This window comes from Homalodisca vitripennis, chromosome 1, assembly GCF_021130785.1.
Source record: "Homalodisca vitripennis isolate AUS2020 chromosome 1, UT_GWSS_2.1, whole genome shotgun sequence".
Lineage (NCBI taxonomy): Eukaryota > Metazoa > Arthropoda > Insecta > Hemiptera > Cicadellidae > Homalodisca > Homalodisca vitripennis.
The window spans coordinates 176,955,638-176,970,907 of NC_060207.1; the positions used below are offsets into that span (position 1 = coordinate 176,955,638).

General features: G+C 34.2%; 1 protein-coding gene across 4 annotated transcripts in view; it reads left to right on the forward strand.

Moving 5' to 3' along the window:
• LOC124352764 (nucleolysin TIAR-like) overlaps nt 1-15,270 on the forward strand; it is a 975,428-nt gene that overhangs the window by 676,281 nt on the left and 283,877 nt on the right. The gene's annotated exons all lie outside the window — the stretch shown is intronic.

A 15,270-nucleotide genomic window follows, 5' to 3' on the forward strand; every position in this document is an offset into this window, starting at 1 on the left:
TTGCATTGATCTATATCTGCAAAAATCTTTTAAAATACATTTTTCAACTCTGTTAGTTTTTAAATTAAACGTATCCTTAAGTAAAAACATTTAACTGAGCAGAGACTGAAATCCACAAGTCTTCAGAAATATGCTCAATAAGTCTTTAAATCATACGCCATCATAATAAATCCATATCATAAATCATAAAATTTACCTATTCAAAAATCTTATAGCGATAATAAGATTTCTATGTTTTCAAAATAACAGTTAAAATCGTAAATATGACAAAAAGATACTTATAAGTACAAAATTCTAACTAATCATACTGATAATCAATGTTTATTAGCTAATGGTTATTAATAACATTCACTCCAGTACATATAGCCTATTAGTTGTGCAATATACACCAAACAAGGTTTCTGAAAAGCAAAAGGATACTGGGCAGTCAGTACAGTATGGATCCTTGTTTTATTCTTCGCTGTACCTTGTGAGGAAAAAGCCTCGGCTGCTTTATCGAGAATGCTTAAGTGAGAGCTGTATTTCCAGCCAAACATACAAGCAAGGGTCGCAGCATCGAGTAATTGGTTTAGTGTTGATTCACGTACATTTACAAGGATTAGAGCGCGGGCATTATTTGGAGGGCAGCTCACAATGAGTAATCCGTGAGCGAGAGGAGCAGTATGCTGCTGCTAATCGCCGACGCGGCGGTCTTGCTATCAAACATAGCCTGTGTCCGGATCATCGGATCAGGGACGGCTTTACCCTCGGATTTGTTGATTTTCTAGCATCCGTGGATTTTTGGAGTAGGCCGCAAAATTTCTTCGTTGCAGTAATATTTGGCCTATTTTGCCGATGTGAATTAGAGATCTAGGGGTAGTAATTATTGATTATAAGTTGGTAATGGTTCAGGTGTAAAATTACTCACGGTTAGTGATATCGTAATGTACTATCAACACAGTCCCGTAACAATACCCATAGCGAAATCATCAAACGAATTCCTAAGTAGGCCGGTTTAAGTGGAGCAAAACGGTCTTTTTGTCTTGTTAATATTTTAAAAACAATTTCAGTCCCAACTGAACACTTCCAAAAGCAGGAACAACAGAGATAAACGAGAGAAATATTAAAGAAATACTACAGAGATTGGAATAGTTTTTTTTATCATCGAGTAAGTCGCAGAATTTTTTCAAAAATTCTTTAAGACACAGTATGGTTTTAATATAATATAAAAGTATGAAATGTCATATATGAGTACGTTTCAAGTCAAACTATCAATTTTGATAACGAAATAAAAATTTTATGTATCTCGTTTTATGTCATATCAAATAAGCATTACATTACACAATCACCTTTAAAAATGTTTTTCTTAATATACACCAATGGCTTTAATTTGCATAAATGTTTCATTGACACACCATATAAGTAATAAATGAGAATTCAAATAGTGCATTACAGTTGTTTTAAATAAATATTGTAAAAATGTTACAACAGTCACAAATCACTTTGAAGAAAAAACAGAGTATTTAGATAGTAAACATTTTATGTATAACTGTAGTCTTATAAAGTCCTCTTTATTTTAATAACCTACTTCATGTAACAGAACTTTTATATCCCCATTTGCAGATTTAAATTCAAGGCAGGTATTTTAATGTTAACACGCCAAAGTGCGATAACCGAGTTACTTCTAAGTGAGTTAATGTTGTTTGAAGGTTTACAATTGTTTAAAACAAAATGAAACAATGTAGCCGAATGAAGGGTCAGTGGGCAGTGAGCGGCGCGGAGTCCGCTGAATGGACATGCATATGTAATAACAGTGACTTACTGGGGCTCCATGTAAATGAAAAGCCGAACGGGGCTGGACGTTGAAAGTGGGACGGAAATAAATACTGCAAACCGAAAATCCCGTAGTGGGAATAGTGTTTGCTCTTTTACATCGCGCGCAAACAGAGAACGATCGCCTCCCTGCCTCAGACATAATTCATTTTTCTTCGTCAGCACATTTGTTTTGAAACAAGTGAAATGTGGCTTTTGAAAGCAGTTCTGTTCTGTGGAGTGAATGTGCGCCATGGCGGGCCGCCGCTTTATCAGCCCCAATTGTTTCGGGTTCTTTTGTAAAACACGGCATAAACTGGGTTTTGTCCACCCCCCCCTCCCGAACCCCCCTCCGGCTTCACAACCTAACTGTACCCAAGCCGTTACTGAATTACTCCACATTCTCGCAGTTGTGCGCTGTTCATTAGTGTTTCGTTTTAATGCCAAACTCTGCTGAAAAATTACACACATTTTTAACACCATACCGTATTAAATTTGGCAAAACATCTTCGAACTGAAAATTCCAGGAATGTATGACTTATTTAACATAATAAGGTACTTTTAATGTTTAATAAATTTATATTCCAATTAAATAGGCCATTTTTACCATAATTAAACTATATTACAGCTGGAAAATGCAATCAAATTAACTCTCAGTATTAAAGTGATTAAGTGATTTCAGTGTTAAACTTCAATGCAAATAATATAAATCAAATTTGCAGTCAAGAAATGTACTAAAAATACTATTTACTTTTACTTTTGAGTTTTGTAAATATAATATTTTAACACTGCAAAACCCACAAAAGTAACTTTATGTTCTCAAACAGTACTCTAAATTCCTAAAGAAAATAAGTATTGGTTTTTTATATAGCCGTACAAAATTAACTGCATTAAACCAAATACTGTATATAAAAATGTTGATTCACAATATACCCCACAATACCCCACGCGACGTAACACTGCAGAATGTACGTTCTGTCATTACGTAGTTATAACGTGAACTCATCGACTGAATTACCAAAGTTTGTAAGTTTAGGGAGATCAGGACATATTGCCATACTTGGCCCAAGTTCCCGAACATACTATTGTAATGTAACTTAGCAGTAATTGCTAAATTACTATTGATCATACTTGTAAATCGCAGAGATCCCTTATGTACTACGTACGTTATTAGTGATTGCCATTACAAATGTACAATAATTCGGAAAATACGGATATAATGGATAAAGTTTGACAAGTATTGGTGTGCAGTCATGTATGTCATTGGCGCAAAATCAGGGAATTAGTCATTGTTCTGGAAGTGTTAGCTATTTAATATATCGAATTCCATAATTAAACTGTTCTAAACATTTTTTACATTTTAATAATTGCTACTTTTTACGTAGTGTTCATTATTTAAACACAAAATCAACTAACTTTAATTTGAGTTTATAATTATCATTTAACTTGTGTTATTTCCGCACAACGAAGAGATTTATAAAATCAGAAGGCAGATAAACAACCTGAGAGCTGGTTTATACCGAAATCCGGAAGGATCAATAGCGAATGCTCATTAATAGAGCCACTTGGCGCGAGTACAGCAAAGTTTGCTCTCGATCATCCACTGAAAGTGACTCGTTCTCCACTCCTGCCTATTCCTGCCTTCTACTGATACGTAACTCTGTTACAATTAATTGATCTTGGGAGGATTAATAGGAGGATGGTCATTAATAGAGCCACTTTGTGAGAGTACAGCAAAGTTTGCTCTCGATCATCCACTAAAAGTGGCTCGTTCTCCACTCCTGCCTATTCATGCCTTCTACTGGTACTTTACTCTGTTACAATTAATTGATCAGGGGGATATACAGAGGGATGGTCATTAATAGAGCCACTTGGCGGGAGTACAACAAAGTTTGTTCTCGATCATTCACTGAAAGTGACTCGTTCTCCACTCCTGCCTATTCCTGCCTTCTACTGGTACTTTACTCTGTTACAATTAATTGATCTTGGGAGGATTAATAGGAGGATGCTCATTAATAGAGTCACTTGGTGAGAGTACATCAAAGTTTGCTCTCGATCATCCACTGAAAGTGACTCGTTCTCCACTCCTGCCTATTCCTGCCTTCTACTGATACGTAACTTTGTTACAATTAATTGATCTTGGGAGGATTAATAGGAGGATGGTCATTAATAGAGCCACTTTGTGAGAGTACAGCAAAGTTTGCTCTCGATCATCCCCTAAAAGTGGCTCGTTCTCCACTCCTGCCTATTCCTGCCTTCTACTGATACGTAACTCTGTTACAATTAATTGATCTTGGGAGGATTAATAGGAGGATGCTCATTAATAGAGTCACTTGGTGAGAGTACATCAAAGTTTGCTCTCGATCATCCACTGAAAGTGACTCGTTCTCCACTCCTGCCTATTCCTGCCTTCTACTGATACGTAACTTTGTTACAATTAATTGATCTTGGGAGGATTAATAGGAGGATGGTCATTAATAGAGCCACTTTGTGAGAGTACAGCAAAGTTTGCTCTCGATCATCCACTAAAAGTGGCTCGTTCTCCACTCCTGCCTATTCCTGCCTTCTACTGGTACTTTACTCTGTTACAATTAATTGATCTAGGGGGATATACAGAGGGATGGTCATTAATAGAGCCACTTGGCGGGAGTACAACAAAGTTTGTTCTCGATCATTCACTGAAAGTGACTCGTTCTCCACTCCTGCCTATTCCTGCCTTCTACTGGTACGTAACTCTGTTACAATTAATTGATCTTGGGAGGATTAATAGAAGGATGGTCATAGAGCCACTTGGTGAGAGTACAGCAAAGTTTGCTCTCGATCATCCACTAAAAGTGGCTCGTTCTCCACTCCTGCCTATTCCTGTCTTCTACTGGTACTTTACTCTGTTACAATTAATTGATCTTGGGGGATATATAGAGGGATGGTCATTAATAGAGCCACTTGGCGGGAGTACAACAAAGTTTGTTCTCGATCATTCACTGAAAGTGACTCGTTTTCCACTCCTGCCTATTCCTGCCTTCTACTGGTACGTTACTCTGTTACAATTAATTGATTTTGGGAGGATACATAGAGGATAGTCATTAATAAACCACATGGCGCGGGTACAGTAAAAGTTTACTCTGGAGTATCTTTTGAAATTAGGTCACTCTCCGCTACTGCCTATTAAACCTTTCCACTGATAATACACTCAGTTAAAATAGATTTTTCAAAATTATTTCGAGATGATAATAGAAAATGTTTATTGGCTAAGCTTTAGAGAAGCCTTTCACTCTTGGGACTGAAAACATTTTATTTCTGTCTATTATTTTTTTGTCAGTCTGTTTGTACTCGACGAGTTACTAAATGTGATTGCTCTTCACTGCTATCTAGTTCTCTCTTATACTGAAATGTTACTCTGTTATAAGTAACACTCTAAGGATCAACAACTATTGACAAATAGTATATGGCTATGCTAGATTACAACTGAGTTTTTACTCGATGTTTTATTAAATGTGTCTCATTCTCCACTCCTACTTACTACTCTGTTGTACTGATATGTTACTCTGTTATAAGTGGCACTTTTAAGGATTAACAACTAATGCCGAATAATAGAGCCCCTATACATGATTACAATTGATTGGGTCTTTTACGTTATACGACCTATTTCTTTAAACGTTTTCTACGTTTACTTGCAGTGTTTAAATTACCTGAAATAGTGATTTGATGTAGTGAACAAATGTTCTGCACTATATTCTACACAAAAACACTATATCTCAATAAGACTCACACACAACATAACTTAACCTAGCGAACTTAACAAATAAATTCCTTAAACTGTTGGTGGCCAAAAGCCAATAATGTCTTTTGGTATTTGTTCGAATACATCGATCTCTTTATATTGTTGCCGCCAAAGAAATTCACGGAACAAAGACGTATTCCACCGTTCTCAACCACTGTACAACAAGACACTGTGACTGCATAGGTAGACAGGGACCTGCGCCAATACCAGATAAAACCGGATTTTGCGATAAGATAAGGAACAAAGATTACTGGTCGCCGCTCACTGATTACTGCTTACCTACTTTCATGTATTGATGTAATACAAGTCTAAAAATGTGTTCATAGCATTAATGCATCAGAGAAACACTCTTATTAAACGTAGGAAACGTTTAAAGAAATGAGGTCGTGTAACGCAAAAGACCCAACTGAGTTTGTTCTCGATGAGTCTCTTCTTCTTTCTAGTACTCTGTTGTACTGAAATACTGTTCTGTTGTAAGTGACACTGTGAGGATCTAAAACTAACACCCAATAATAGAGCCACTTGGTTCTTGTACAACTAAATTTGTTCATCATGAGTTATGACTCGATTGTCTGCCCTATCTAGAACCTATTTTGCTGTTACTTTAATTGGTTTATACAATAGTTGGAGAAACCAATTTTCTGACTTTTACTAAGATGTAACCTGGGTTTACAGTTTCTACAGTAGTATATAAGAGACATACTTCATACTTAGTGTTGATTAAGTTGAGCAGATAACAACCACTTGGTCTTGATGGATTGATTGGTAACAGATGCCCAGTATTGGATATTCAATCGCTACCGGTCTGTAACTTGAGCATCGCTCGCTCCTGTTACTCTAATAAAACGTTGGCACGAAAACTTGGAATTTCTCACATATATTTCCTTTATCATCGTTTAAATAATCTTAATTTTTTAAAGCAAACTTCATTTAATATTACAAGTACTTAGCGATAAAGTTTTGTTAGATTTTCGTTTGTAATGAACGTTGTATTACGTGTTCTGCTTTTCTAACATAAAAATGATTTTCTAATATAATAAGAACGCATAATAAAATGTATATTACAAAATACATTCACAATACAGTATTCTCTTTTGAATTAAATAAAGTGTTACCAATAAGCACAAACCTGCATTCATGGTATCCTTCTGGGAATTTTTCGATTACAATCCATATTGCTAACAAACGTGTAGCTAATAAACGACTGATATACAAGAATATCGTTTAAAGAATAGATTTATTTTTAAAGTAATAAAATTAAAACTTTTTAGAACGTTAAGTATATTATGCTCTCATTCATTTATCAACGACTGAAAATTCGTCTATATTACATTAAGTACTAATTAAGTTAGTAACAAGAAAAATAAGGTAATGATGTTTTAATCTATTTAATTCAAATAAAAAATTGAAGTCTCTAACTATCCGTTTTATTTTAGCAGGTGACAAAATTAATTTGAATATGATTATTATTAGAAATATAAATAAAGGTACACCCTTAAACGCAAATCTTCTCTAATGTACATATTTTGGATATCTGTATATACTTTATTTTTAACCATAGCGTATATACGGAGGAGTTATCAGGGGCTCAAACCTCACCCCTACATTTTGAAAGATAAACATAAAATTTACACACTGTCGTTTGTGTAAGACTATAACACATTGAAAAGTTCTTGAAGCTCAACAATTGCCAGTGGGAAGATTCCCAAACACCCTTTTTGAAGGGTACCTTATACTTCATAAACCCACCCAGTGTGTGTGATCCCTCCCCACTCCCACAAAATTATGTTCTAGTTGTGTTTAACTAATGATATTAGTTAAATTTGTTTATTGCCATAAAGCCAATATTATAAATATGTTTCTAATCTCTTTCCAGAGAGAAATATCGATGGTAATATACGATTAAATACGAGTGCACAATTTTTCTTTAAATAAATACGTGTGCTGGCTGACACCACGTTTTATAACGAATATATGAGGAAGAGAGAAGTGCTAGTGAAGGAAAGGTGTTAACTTAGGATTCGGGTTTTGTGTCAAAGTAAGGCTAAGCCTTGTAGTTTGACACTCGACTGATCAGAGTCCAGCAGCCAGCACTCACGGGGCCCTCATCCAACTTCTCCTAGCACCTGTATCTGCTCCGTAATCTTGATGCTAGATCCACGGAGGCAAACACGTCTCTTTGTATACTTTGTAAATGAGAAAGTAAGTTATCCTACATAGCATTCTTAAAATATCGACTTTATAAGAAAAACCTACAGTGTTGCAAGTCATTACATTTCAAACATACACATCAATTGGTTGAGAAATACTTTTAATGGTTTTATAACTAGTAAATTGCAAGATTCAGTATAAGATAGTAGTAAAGTAATGAGGCAAATCCTTACTCCTGTATTATGAATTTGTGGTTATTAGTATAGAAAAAAGAGAAATTTGAATTATAATTCTCTATTCATGATTCTTTTTTAAGTATACAAATTTACATTTATTAAATTTAATTTACATTTTAATAGATACACCGACTAAGTTTGGGTAGTCGCTCAATTTAACGTCAGCGTGGTAGTTTTCACGTCCGTGATCGCTTACCTTACACCTAACCCTTTTCGGCTCTCTCTGATTCCATGTTTTCTCGAATCATCGGGTTTGAAGAGAAGATGTAAGATGTTGTTTGAAGATGGACTTGCTCGGTCTTTCGTTGGATTTAAATTATCGTCACATTTTCAAAACCTTTTGCTCCAGTTAAGCATTAGTACGTTGCAATATCAATGAACCAGTTTCCATCAATATGCCTGAAAAAATATGTTTTAAGCACTTGCTGGTTAACTTAAAACTAATTAAATTTCAATGTTATTGTTTGGAGAGTGCACTAAACAAACATTACAAACACTTTTTGAACAATAACGTTTGGTCTTTCCGACGTAAAATACTAAATTATGTAGATTAATTTAGGAATAATGTTCAAACATGAATTTTTTTCATTTTGCATTCTGTAAAGAAAATACTTGAATTGTTTGTTTGGAATTTGTAACTGACACCAAAGTGTCTTAATAATCAAAAGTTCGTGAAACCGTAACAACCTATTGTATATTTAGATTTTTATCTACACAACGCTCAATCTAAATTTCAAAACGTGTTTAAAAATCTAAAATTTATTTATTGTTATACCTCAACATTACTTGTTTTGCTCTTTCCTGTCGACAAATGCTTTAGCGAATTTAGACATTCAAGTAATTCTATTTCATAGGACATATTTAATAACTGCTTATCCTTTAGATATAAATTCATACAAAAATAGTATCTTTTTTGTGTGAATGAAGATTATTAAAAGTTGTAAGGCAAAATGCCCTGGAACTGTATTAGTGAATATTAGAAACTATAAATTGTGCGATAAACGTCCAGAAAATTAAATCCATATGATGTCTGAATTGTATTTCCTTGCAAACAGTAGCGTTAAAAATGTACTGATCACAGATGCATAACGAAAATATTAAAATAAGAATGAAACAAATTTATTTATGTTTAAAATTCTAATACGTATTTTGACATGTGCGGGAATTAAAAAGATACGTGATAACTGATGGTTCTTCTACACTTTGAAATAAAGAATGTTTTAGAAAATGTACATCATTATTTCGTATTAATGAATATCAGAACTTCATAAACAAGTCCCAACAACTTGTTCCGTCATACGATAAATCCTTGTTATTATTTAAAAAATTGAAACGTTTATTAAACAATCGTCCACGTTCACACTTTTTGAGTTTATCGTATCCTATTCTTTCTCGTACAACGAGAATCGAATCATTATACCTGGTCTAACTGAATCATTGAATACATTATTCAATCGATAACAACACAAATAAAATAATGATGCCTGTCATCGCGATAAAATGTATTCCGCACCAAAGGTTACTTATTTATGTAGTCTGTGTTATTTATATCCAATATGATAAATAATATAAGAAAACTTTAATACGATCTAATTATTAAAAAATGTGTGGAATATATACACAGTTGAAGAATATTGTTTTTTGGTAACATTAGTAAACTGGTGCGGACTCGTTGTTGATATATTGGTTGTGTTATTAATTGTTTTGATAATCAGTTAAATAGCTTTTCGTTGTATTTAAATAGAATTCTCCTGAGATATTTTGAAACTTTTTAAGATCTCTCAAGTACGTATCGTTGTCTGAAGAGTAATGACGTGAAAGGGCCCCTGCTGGGCCCCCCGCTGACTAGTCACTCAGTCACTCCTCAGTCCCGTCAGGGGGGCAACACAGAACCCACCTTTGTACTTCCAGGCTCATTGTGTTCTTATACATTTTATTCACACCATCAAAAACCTTTAATGTAAAACTTTCTGTAAATGTAAGCCTAATTTCTAAAAGACTATTCAAGTTCATTTGTTTTACACTCATTCATTAATTATTATTGATCAGGATTAGATATAACATTTAATAAAAATCGTAGGATTAATCATATGAGTAATTTAGTTACTTTAATCCAGTTCTGTATTTTAAATGCCCGCTCATGCATGTGCATATTCCTCAGTTGTTTTGGATGTGTCCACAATTTTTATACGTCGTTTATTTTCACTTTCAGGTAATATATTCAAAATAGGTAGCCTAACGAATAGATGGAATCATCTTTCAATCAATTAACCCAAAATATACCAATGTAAGAATAATATAGAAATTGAGTTTAACTATTGGAGTTTTGTAATATTTTTTGTAAAGTATGTTGGTTTGAATTGAACACGGGCAATGCACTGCAAATTCAAAAATGATGCACTATATTTTTAAAATATTAAATATGAAAGTTCTCCACTATTACTAAGAGAAGTCTGCAATTTAAACCAAGATCAGGGTATCACTCGCGTAAACCCCCAGATTATTCCAAAAAGTATATCTTAATAAATGTGTATTAGGCATTTTAAGGGATACAAATTTAAATAGTACAACTTTTGGATCTTTGTCCAATATCAATTGTCTATTTCCTTACTAAATTTTAACAAAGTTAGAGAAAAATGCAATTGTTCAGATAAATGTAAAAATATAGTAATTTGTGTATTAGATTTTTCTTGTTATCGGCTGAGGCAGAGTAAAGACCCCCAGCGGAGTGCGCCACAATATGGAAGCCTTGCCTCACCACGCTGGTCTCGTTTCGCTGTTGAGGTATGGTAAAATACGGGCCACCTAAGCCGCTGCTAAGCCCAGGCAGCAGATATCAAGACCTGCCCTAATATCACCAACACCACTGAGGCATCTCGTAAACCTGTTAATCTGTGTTGTGTGAACACTATTTTTTCTTCTTTAAGTCTAGGCTTCATCAGCCTAGAAAGATTATGTCTTTGTGTGTAGGCTACATATAACCAACAGTTATGTATCAATCAAAATTCGAGCTTAGAGCCGAGTTGCACTGTTAATAACAAAACCTTGTTTTAAGCCGCGCTGATTAAGTTTTTATGCAGGTCAAAAAGGTTAAACATATGAAATAATATTTATTGTTTGTTATGATAGATTTATTACCCAGGAGGAAGTCCTCTATTGATTTATAAAATACCATTCGAGCATCAGATTTCGAACCAACAAATATGTAATTAACTTACTGCAAAGACCGTAATTAGAATATTACACTATGAATTTGGTCTTAATTTTTTTCATTTACTAGTTTTTTTTGTATTACTAGTCATACTGTCTGTGCAGAATAATTGTTTGTAATTAATTAATGAACAGTAGTATTATAATAGGTTTCAGGATACTTTGATATTCTCAGTATGATTTGGTTTTGTTGAAACTTGGATTAATTTTATAACGCCAACAATACCTGTTTTATTTCATCAGGGTTTTTATATCAAAATAAACCAGTAGTATAGCAACTATACCGTGCAATTCATGACTTACTTGAATTATACTGTTTGCTTTTGCGAACTAAAACGCGTTTTTATGCAATTAAATTTTAAACGATAATAAACCATTTTTCACTTGTTAACAGGGAACGTCTCCTAAAGTGTAACATCATTATGCAACTCTTTTTAAAAACCATTCTAAATATTAGCGATGTCAATTATTGTACTGTACTTACAAGAACAACGTAATTCTGCATTTTTTCAATGGTGAAATATTCCTGAAGCTTGTTACCTAGTCACCACCAGTCTGAAAAGTTTCCCAAGCATTTCTGAGAACGTGGTGGCCTTATGAGAGATCTCAATCTCCGGATATCATTCCATTTTAAGATAGGAAGCAATATATCTCAAGAAAGAAATCTCCTCCTCCCCTCTTCCACTGAAGCCAACTATTCTGCTTTCGGATATTTTCTGTAATTTTCCCAAAAGTACGCTATACGTATTTTGTGTCATATGTGCAAAGTCTTGTCCAATTCTACTATATTAATAGCAGCCTTTAAATACCCTATTGCATATATATTGTAATGTTTATTAATTTAATACAAAAATAGGATCCAGGATATAGAGAATTTAGTTAATCCTTTTTTTCTAAGTTTTATGATTTGGATTATTAATTTCTATTTTATTATTATCAAGAGAACACAATCAAAACAAATTTCCCCAAATTACATGGAGAGGGGATATCAGTTAGAGTGTCGACTATATTTAAGGAAAAGTGGTGTAATGTGTGAAGTGTAATTCTCCTTGGCATTGCGAACTTACAGGATTTCACCCAATATTACCATAGACGCCGAGGGTGTTCAAGAAAAATCACGTGTAAGAATCTGTTATGTACTATGGTCTTGTTAAAGATGCAAAGCTTCCTAACCGTGAAGATCAGCCGTGGTGTTGGAGACTCATTACAATAACAAAACACTGGCTTGTGGAACAGTTTGTGTTCATCATCATTGCCACGTTTGACCTTTACCGTAGCGTTGGGGCTGCGGCTATCTAATCGAGAGGTTCGGGTTCGATTCCCGGGAAGGACCATAAGGATTGGCAAATGGGGTTGGGCGGTTTCCCTTAAAATGTTAAGAGTTCCTACTTTAAACGTCTTAGACAAAACCCATAAAAAATGGAGTGTTTCTCGAAATCATTAAATTGCCCCAAATTTTATCTAAAAATCTTAAAATGTCCTGTGGAGCGAAGTGATTAATATGAGCACAAACCAGAGACGCTAGGTAACATCTTGTAATTCCATAAATAAAGGAAACACTAGAATTTACTGTTATTTTTTTAATTAGTTTCATTGGAATTAGTAAAGCTTTGCACCACGTGACGTATAGGCTATGTGCATCTAGTGGTATGTGGCCCCAATTAGTATCAACGCTCTGCCATAGAGTCTGTCTAGTCGAGGTGAATGTCGACCACACCAATACAAGTATTCATACCGTGAAGCCGCAGGTCACAGTAAGTGACGTAATAAAAGAGAACAGTTCACTTATGACTGTAAGTGAGCCATCGGACGTATCTGCAGTCAGCAGTATTGTTGCAATGGTCTGCTGCAAGACCCGTTTATGAGGGTCGCCACTTAGACGCTAAGCCCAACCCACTCATCAGCTTGTAATCAAATATTCATGTAGTCCAGTGGCGGTCCTTGATAACTTAATCACCGGGTCGTACCGTTACACAAACCTCCTGCCTCCCTCAATCTGACCCTCAAGTGTCAACCTTAACCATTACTTCAATCTGGGGTTTCCTATTGGGAACGCAAAGTGACACGAATTTATTTTCTGTAATTTTTTTAATTTTGCGCTAAGAAATAGAATTTTACATTGAATTGTGCTCAAAAAATGTGATAACTTTAAAAACATAATACTTCATCAGTTAGTTTTCAATAACGTTCTTTCTCGACAAATCAATAGTACTAATGTTTTATTGTCAATGGATGAGGAACGATGTCATCTTTCACATAAATGTTATTATATTTTCTTGATCATTAATGACAGCTGTGACGTACTTGATATTAAAAAGTACAAATAATAAAGTCAAGTAGATTACAATTGTCTAGTTTTGTTGTCATTACCAATTACGTATAAATTTAACTCACCAAATATTCGTAAATATTGCTTGCCAAGGCTAAATTTTCACGTAGTTTATCTTTTTATTATAAGTTTCGAAGTATCTATGAAAATCGAGGGAAGTTACAGATATATGCAATCATTCGAATGAAAGTTTTCGTTAAATTGAGAAATCCTAATGATTATTATTTTTTTATTATTATTATTATTTTTTATTATTATTATTTTTTTCAACTTACATTACTACGTTCTGTGTGTTTTCAAAATCAAAATTAAAATTGATGGAAACGTAAATATATTGTCGTAAGGATAAAAATTAAGGCATTTATAATGCTTTCCGAGACACAGTTTCAAAACCTACGTACATAATTAACTATAAACTATACTGTGTGTGCAATCCATATCAGAGATGGATGTTAATATTTTGGATCAAGAAAACTACATCATTTCCTACCAAAGTACTTCGCCATATAAGCTTTCAAAGAGCTTTCAAAGCTCAAGTTGATGACTCATTTACGATATTATATAGGAAAGTGGTTGATGTACTCTAAGAGTATATGTACTCGTATAACTCTGATAGTTACCTAACTAACCTACCACAGGTAATCCGATACAGCAGACACGGGATGGGTCAGGGCAGGGGTTGAGCCTGCTATCCTACTGAGCTGGTTAAGGCCATAACTGAAGATTCGGACACGGCCCTTATAGCAATCTCGTGTAATGATCCGCCTAGGAGTGTGAGGAGTGTGGGGAGGGGGTGTAGCTAGATTTGCTCCTCATGCCACTTCTTGTTAAGTTGGCCGGGGCGATTCCGTCCCGTGCACTACGGCTCGTCTCCTCTCTTGTCATAGCAAGTGGCATTGTTTTGAATATTTTCCAACTAAAAAAATAAGACGATTATTTATGAGACGATAATAAACGTTGAAATATCAATATTTATTGGCCTTATGAATCCATTCTTTCGGTTTAAAAGTATTCACCAGTAGAATATACAGATCAATATTCATACGTTAATCATTTTCTCCTCCTATTCAGGTAGTTCATAAGTTTTGCCATTTTAATCTTTTGTTAACCAACGAAAAATCCACCATTAGTACAAGAATTAGATGACAGTTTACAATGTCCATTAAAATAGAGAAGATTCTTCATTCCCAATATAAAGATTTTCCACAACATAAACTGGTTTTAGATAAAACCAGTTAATTGAAGCATTACAATGCCCTTTAAGTAGGTGTGTTATTGGTTATTGCAATTAAAGAAGCAAAACAACAATCATTTCAATATTTTGCTGTCGTCTGTAAGATATTGTTTTTGACATAAACCAGGCATTTATAACAATAATAAGGCTTAACTTATTTGTCCAAATTAATTTTGAAAGCGTTCGATCTCATCCCTTATCTTAAGAATCGTTAAGTTTTTTTATGCAGTCTCAAAATGCATTAACATACATACCGTCATTGATAGCGGCTTAAAATACTCTCCAGATTCATAATTGCTACACAAACGGAAGCGCATATTTAAAAAACTAAATAATAGCCAGTGAAACATAATATGCATAACATAAAAAGCGAGTTATCCACTTTCACCATCGTCGAGAACGTCGTGGAATGGTCAAGAGCATGGCTTTAGTTTTGATAATTTGACAATTTATTAGTGTTAAACCTTCTCATGTATAAGCATTATATTAAATAAAATGTTAGCTTGACACATTTGTTACTATTTTGTAAATTAAACGG